Source organism: Gopherus flavomarginatus, chromosome 5 (genome assembly GCF_025201925.1).
Source record: "Gopherus flavomarginatus isolate rGopFla2 chromosome 5, rGopFla2.mat.asm, whole genome shotgun sequence".
NCBI lineage: Eukaryota > Metazoa > Chordata > Testudines > Testudinidae > Gopherus > Gopherus flavomarginatus.
Window position 1 is genome coordinate 6,669,847 of NC_066621.1, and position 7,328 is coordinate 6,677,174.

The following is a 7,328-nucleotide window of genomic DNA, read 5'->3' on the forward strand; positions in this document are numbered from 1 at the left end:
CCTGTACCATTTTGCAGCTGCAACTCTTCATATTGTGAATTACTAGATAAACATGGCCAAAGGGGCAAGCTGAGCTTTGGAAAAAGGCTTCTTCCCTGGCTAAGTCCCTTCTCCAGGATCAACACTAGGAATTCTAAAACGAGGTATGGACCTGACTCAGCATCAGGTCTGAGCAACCTTTGATATGGGCAATACAATAGCAAGAGTTGCCGCTTCTGGAGTGGCCAGTCATCAGTCTTCTTGGCTTCAGGCCTCTGGCTTCAACTGGAGATCCAGAAAAAAAAAAAGAGAGAGAACCTTTTTGGGGAACAGGTGGAGGTGCCTTTACAAAAGGCAAGGAGAGGCAGGCCACCCTGCAGTTTCTTAGGTTTGTGTACTGCTCCTTAGGCCCTGCCCCCTGCCCCCCATAGGTGTGGGAAAGGGGAGGCTTCTCTTTGTAAGCCAGTTTTTACTTACACATTTGGTTTCAAGGATGTGCAGTGCTCCTCTATGCAGGGTGCCTAACCTCAGTAGCAGAATTTGTAAGGTATAGCATCCTCTTTCTATAGATATAAAAACCGATGGAAATTTGAAGAATTCCAGAGCATTTAGCCAGCTAATCACTTTCAATAGCCTGGTGGGATCTTTGATTGGTGGCAGTAAGGTTGATAGTGTTTATTTCCAAAGGCCTCTGGTCACTTTGGATGCATAGATCCTGTTCTGTTCATTCCCTCTGAAGCACCTGACATAATACTAGGCTAGCTGGACCACTGGTCTGGCTATTCTTATGCCCTGAGCATTTTATGGTGAAGCTACATAGTCAGGTCTTCACATACCCTCCAGCTGTCTTCCCTTGAGAATGCTCTGGGGTACCATCTTGTTATGAAGAGCTGCTGCATAAAATCCAGTGCCTCCTGGAACAGAAAACCTCTTGAGGCCATGCCACAGTATGAAGAGGGAAGGGGCTTTATTCCTTGTGTTCCTATAATATCAAAAAGTACATTTGGAGACCCAAATCTGTATCAGGCCAAAAGACTTCAAGATGGTCATCCTGGAAACCGTCCCACTACTTAAAACCAGTTGCCTTCCGTTAGATGATCAGAACCTTGTAGAAGCTCTGGCTCCATCTATGCCAGGGCAATTTTCTGGCTCCACTTCTGTCAGCAATGTTGGGAACCCTAATGTAGAGGATGGGTCACTGGCATTTTAATAAGTAATCTGAAAAGTTTTTTCTTACTTTGTTTATGTTTTCAGTTTGAGACTTGTGATCCATAAAGATCCACTTGTGTACTAATTTTTTTTAACAAAATCCTTCCTCTCTCACATTTTGTAATTCAAAAATTTTCTCTCTCTCAAGGAAAATCTTAAGTGAGAAGCACTTAAATTACAGTTATCTCTGGCATTACTGCTGTTTTCCAAGCAGATAAAAAACAACATGTCTTTCTCTTGTCTAAAGGTTTGTGGGGGAAATTGACCAGTACAGCTATTTTAAAATAATATTCTGCTATAGTTATTCTGGAATAACTCCCCCATGCAAATACTCTCTATACCCAAATAAGTGACGTCTAGAATAATTACTCTGTTCTGGTTGCAGGGTAATTATTCCAGAATAAAATCACTCATTTCAGAATATAGTGTCTACAAAGGGGTGTTATTCTAGAATAGCTAAATAACACTGGACTAGCTCTGCCGATCAATTTCCCCTACCTAGACAAGATCTAGGAACACTCTTTCTACTTAACACACAGCTACATTGTCCTGCTTAAAGCTGTTACAATGCTGCCTCTCAGCAGATTGGGGAAGGAAAAAAGATTCAAATTGCAGCTCAGTAATTCATATGTCCATAGGATCTGTGATGTCTTTATTTTGCAGTAAACCAAGCTGCATGAGCTGCTGAGGACAAAAGAGGGTATCAAAATGCAAACTTCAAGGAGGAACAAAAAACAGACAATTTCTTTTTGCCTTGTTTCTAATTTATTAGGACTTTAACGCAAGCTAATGTATGAGAGTTAGAAACATTCCAAAGAGCTGTGTGTGTCACCTTTAACACTGTTTTGAATGTCAATTAAACATACCTATGCTCAGTTTCATAACATCGTGTTTATAAATGGCAGCAGCATCTGATCTACACTACAGCTCCCAACATTTCTAACATCAGTTAGACTCAAAAGGGAAATTTTTAGAAAATCTCCCTAGTATCAACAGGGCCTTACTTGCACATAGGGATCTCTCTCAGTCAATGGATGTCTCTCCAGATTCATGGCAGGAAAACAACACAACCAATTTCATGTCGCATTCATTGGCACCTGATGTGTTGACATGAATGTTTGAGTAGTTGTAGCCTGTCTGCGCAGCGGGGGAATGCGTGTGTTCTTCTGTTTAGACAATTGGCTGGTCAAGGTCACCGTTCTGGAAAGAATCAAAAGATAAAACCACTGTTAGAGACACTGGATAATTTAACATAAACCCCTGAGTAACGATCATCCCCAACAGGAACCTACCCCAAACCTTCCCACGCCTGGACAGAATTGAAGACAGTAGCAGCCTGGGGGAGAGGATATGTAAGAGCTGGTGTCAGCTTGAACCATGCAACAAATATTGAGTCTTGTGACTGCAACAATATTTGTCATGCCCATGGCACATCTCCATGTAAGACCACTTCAGCTGATCCTGAGATCCCAGTAGAATGTGGACTTTCATATCACATCCAGGTGATGGACTGTCTCTGGGCTTCTCTGGCCTGGTGGCGGTCTAGGCCCAATCGTTAAACAGGACAGTTTTTCAAACTCCTGACATTCAAACTGCAGTGACCATATTGTATTCATCAAAGCTGAGAGGCAGCGCCTATGCCTTCCCAGTAAAATCAGTTTCTGTAGGAAGAAAGTCTACATGTTAGTGTTTTGGAGACAGGCATTAAGGGCTTTCAGAGATGCCAAAAGGTGATCCCGATTCATATGGACAATAGATGGCTGAATTGTGCCTTAATGAGACAGTCATCATCCTGCCATTCTCTCCATGCCTTTAAACCCAGTGAGGCTCTTCTTCACCTACCTGCTGTTTAAAAAGGCCTTCTGTGGGCAGATTCCATTAGGACTCTTCTAAAGGTCATAGTCCAGCTTTTTCCTTATTTTCACACCAGTTCCCTTGGGACCCTTCTCACTAAGAAGACAATGACTTAAATAACTGATTGCATTTGGCACTGCTGTGACCTGGCTTGAAGTTAGAGGGTTATATCAGGACTCACAGATGATTCAGAAATAGATGTACTCCAGGTAGCCCCACAAGCTTTGTTTCATATGCGTGCAAAGCACTGTTGCTTGGATTTGTCCTCTAACAGGAATTGCACGTGGTCCTTTATTCCCTTCAGAAGTGGGTTGCAAAATAGGGCAGCCCCAATTATCCTGCCCTCTAGCATCTTTGGGTCTTTCAGCACATCTTCTGGTCCTGTGCTGTATGCCACTGCCTGAAACTCAGGCTGTTGTTTCAAATTTGGTACCTTTGGCAGCAAGGTCAGGGCAAGGAATGGGGTAAAATGATTTGGAATGGTAGTAACCCAAATCAAGCCCTGCTATTGTATGAATCTCACTCCCAGCCACCTCCCCTTGGAGGGTTATCTTTATGAGGTGGTGGCTTCTGACTCTTCATTTTCTATCCACCCCCCCCCCCCCACCGCTTAGCTTGTCATATATTTTCTTAGTTAAATTAAATGTTGTGATTGATTTATTTTGAGGAGCAGTGCTTTCCTGCTCAATCAGGAACAGCCGGAAAGGGTCAAAAGTCAGCAGCCAGGGACTGGGTGGGTGCAAGATCAGGGGCTGTGTCTCATGTTACTAGCCTCTAGTGCTCTCTTTAGGGACCAGAAGAAATAAAGAGCTGGGCCATTCCATCAGTCTCCTGCTAGGGAGCTGAGACCTAGAAATGGGATTCTTTGAGAAAAGGAGGACTATAAAGTAAATCCCCCCCCCCTTCCCCAGGTTTTATTTTCTCTGGGAAAGGCTCTGGGTAGACCAATAGATAGTTGGAAGCCTCAAGGAGGTGTGGACCTGAGCAGGTTCCCCAAGCACTTTAGACAAACTCACTGGTAAGGATAAAACATTAAAAAGTTTATTAACTACTGAGAGATAGATTTTAAGTGAGGAAAAGTGTTAGGCACAGAGGTCAAAATTGGTTATATAAGAAATAAAAATAGAATCGCAGTGTAAATTCTGACTTTAACGAACTAAACAAAATGTGAATCAAACAGTTTTTCTCACCCCACTGGATGTTCCAGGTAGTTTACAGTTCTTATTACACAGGCTGAATTTCCTTCTCAGCCTGGGACCAATCTCCTCAGTTCAAAATCTTTGTTTTCCAAATGATCTTCCAGGTGTAGAGATGGGAGAGGAGAGATTCCAAGTGGTGAGGTCATTGACCCTCATTTATACTTTCTCTCTGCTAGAAAGATTCTTGCTGTGATGTAGGGGTTTGGAAGTCCTCATTTTGTATGTGCCCCCTTGGAGGAGTCTCTGGGAGAGTGGATTCTTTTTGATGGGCCATCAAGACATGCCTGGTTGGTCCTGATGTAAATTAATCTTGTCAGTTTTCAGAGGGGTAGCCATGTTAGTCTGTATCAGCAAAAACAACGAGGAGTCCTTGTGGCACCTTAGAGACTAACAAATTTATTTGGGCACAAGCTTTCGTGGGCTATAACCCACTTCATCGGATGACTCACTTCATTAGATGCATCTGATGAAGTGGGTTATAGCCCATGAAAGCTTATGCCCAAATAAATTGGTTAGTCTCTAAGGTGCCACAAGGACTCCTCATTAGTCTTGTCAGTGTTAGTTGCTCCTTTGTTGCCACTGGAAGACCAGCTGTGGAAGTTTCCCACTTACCATGTATTTCAGTAACAAATGTATAGCAATACTTTCTAACGTCACATACAATGATAGTACAGACAATCCAAAAGGATAGTAATGTTCAACAGATCATGACTTTTTAAATGATACCTCTCAAGGTGTACTTTGTACAGAACATCTCCTATTCATATCACAGTGGTGCATATGGGGGTGCCAGGGTGCTATTTTGAGGTACAAAGTGCCACATCTGGGCCTTACATTTACACACAACCTCTTTGAGGGGTGCCCTCTGCCAGTCTGGGTTTGTTCAGATGGGTTGTGTAGAAACCTACCATGAGGTCAGGGGAATGTACTTGAGAATCACTCTTCTGGGCCATAGCTCCTAATCTACAAGGTACCCCAGTGGTAGCTGTGTTTGATTTTTTGAGTCCAGTGTCTTGTGGCTCTCATACTCCTTGGATGCATCCTGGAGGGGGCAGTAGCTGAGCCTGGTGTGTGAAGGGGTTGTCCATGTAAGGTTTAGCAAAGGTACATAGAACATTGAGTGTATTTTGAGGGATCTAGGTAATTGAAGCCTCAGGATCACTGGTTTGAATATCTGTGGCTCAAGGTATCAGTAATCCAGTTTATGACATGGCCTGTGTTTGTAGAGGTGTTGGGCTGGGAGCCACACTTCTTCCCTGCTGGGGAATGCCAGGCCTTCCGGTGTATCAGTGTATCGCTTATAATCTTCCTTGGTCCTGTTCAGATGTGCCTTCAGTTCTTGGATCTTGTTGATCTGGCATACCTAGTTGGCAGCCACAGGATTGGTGAAGGTGACAGCTATGGCAGGTGGAGATGGGTGTGGAAGCCACAGTTTGCATAGAACACACTCTGGCCAGATTTGCTGGCTTGGACTTACTATCAGTTTGTGGGTGATAGGCGGTGGATATGTAAGTGTGGACCATGAACCAACATAGGGTTTTGCGCCAAAACTATGACACAAACTATGGACCGCAATCAGTTGTGACTTGCTCCACGAGTCCATGGAGATGGATGACCTGAGTGACCAGGAGCCGAACCATTTCTTCTGTGGGTGTGCAATGGGAATGAAGTGGCCATTTTTGGCAATTGGTCGACCATGGTAAGAACTACAAAGTGCCCATTAGATATGGGGAGCTTGACTTTAAAGTCCAGGGTAATGGCTTCCGAGGGTCTGTATGATGCTGTAGAAAAAGAAAGACGCATGCTTACATTAAGGTATCAACACTGTTGCACAATTGTGATAAATCTTATACAAAGTATGCCTTGTAAGGTAACATTGGAAAAGTTGTAATCTGTTGAACAATGTTATTCTGTTTGTATGTATTGTGACAAAGTTCCTCCTCTACCTTGGTGGGTCCTGCACTTATCTGGCAGATTTGCTCACCTCAGTGATCTTCCCCACAGTCTGGGTCAACTTCTCCTGTGTCTGATCAGGAGTTGGGAGGTTTGGGGGGAACCCGGGCCCTCCCTCTACTCTGGGTTCCAGCTCAGGGCCCTGTGGATTGCAGCTGTCTATAGTGCCTCCTGTAACAGCTGCATGACAGCTACAACTCCCTGGGCTACTTCCCCATGGTCTCCTCCAAACACCTTCTTTAACCTCACCACAGGACCTTCCTCCTGGTGTCTGAAAAAGCTTGTACTCCTTAGTCCTCCAGCAGTACACCCTCTCACTCTCAGCTCCTCACACACACTTCCTCTCCTCTAGCTCCCCCCTCCCTGACTGGAGTGAGCTCCTTTTTAAACCCAGGTGCCCTGATTAGCCTGCCTTGATTGGCTGCAGGTGTTCTAATCAGCCTGTCTGCCTTAATTGGTTCTAGCACGTTCCTGATTACTCTAGTGCAGCCCCTGCTCTGGTCACTCAGGGAACAGAAAACTACTTATCCAGTGACCAGTATGTTCGCCCTCTACCAGACTCCTGTACCCCACTGGTCTGGGTCTGTCACAGTATGTATTATCATTGTCTATGAAGTGATAAACCTTTGCTATGTGTTTGTACCTCAAACATGTTGTTTTCCTGGGTAACACCCACAAGACAGGTTTACATCAAGACCAGCCAGCCGTGGCTGATGGGCCATTAAGGAGAATCAACTCTTCCAGTGGTGCCCTCTTGAGGACACCTCAAAGAGCATATGGACAATGGAGGTTCAGTGACTCAGCAGGGCATATAGAACATGTGATCCCCGACTCTATGTTTGAGACAATAACTTTTCATGCACATAGGCTGCGGATAGAAATGGGGCAATCATCCCCTAGCCTCTTTACTGCTCCACATATTTGGACTTTGATTTCTAACAAAGGGAATATTTGAACAGGGGACTGAGGACCCCTAGTCTTTTGGGTGATCAAGAGAAACTTACTGCAAGCTAGCAGATTTAACAGCACTGCTATTATCCTGATCTACAAATTCTGTAATGTATATGATTCATTTAATAACTCTCTTCTCTTTTTTATATTAATAAACCTTTAGTTTAGTTTACTAAAGGATTA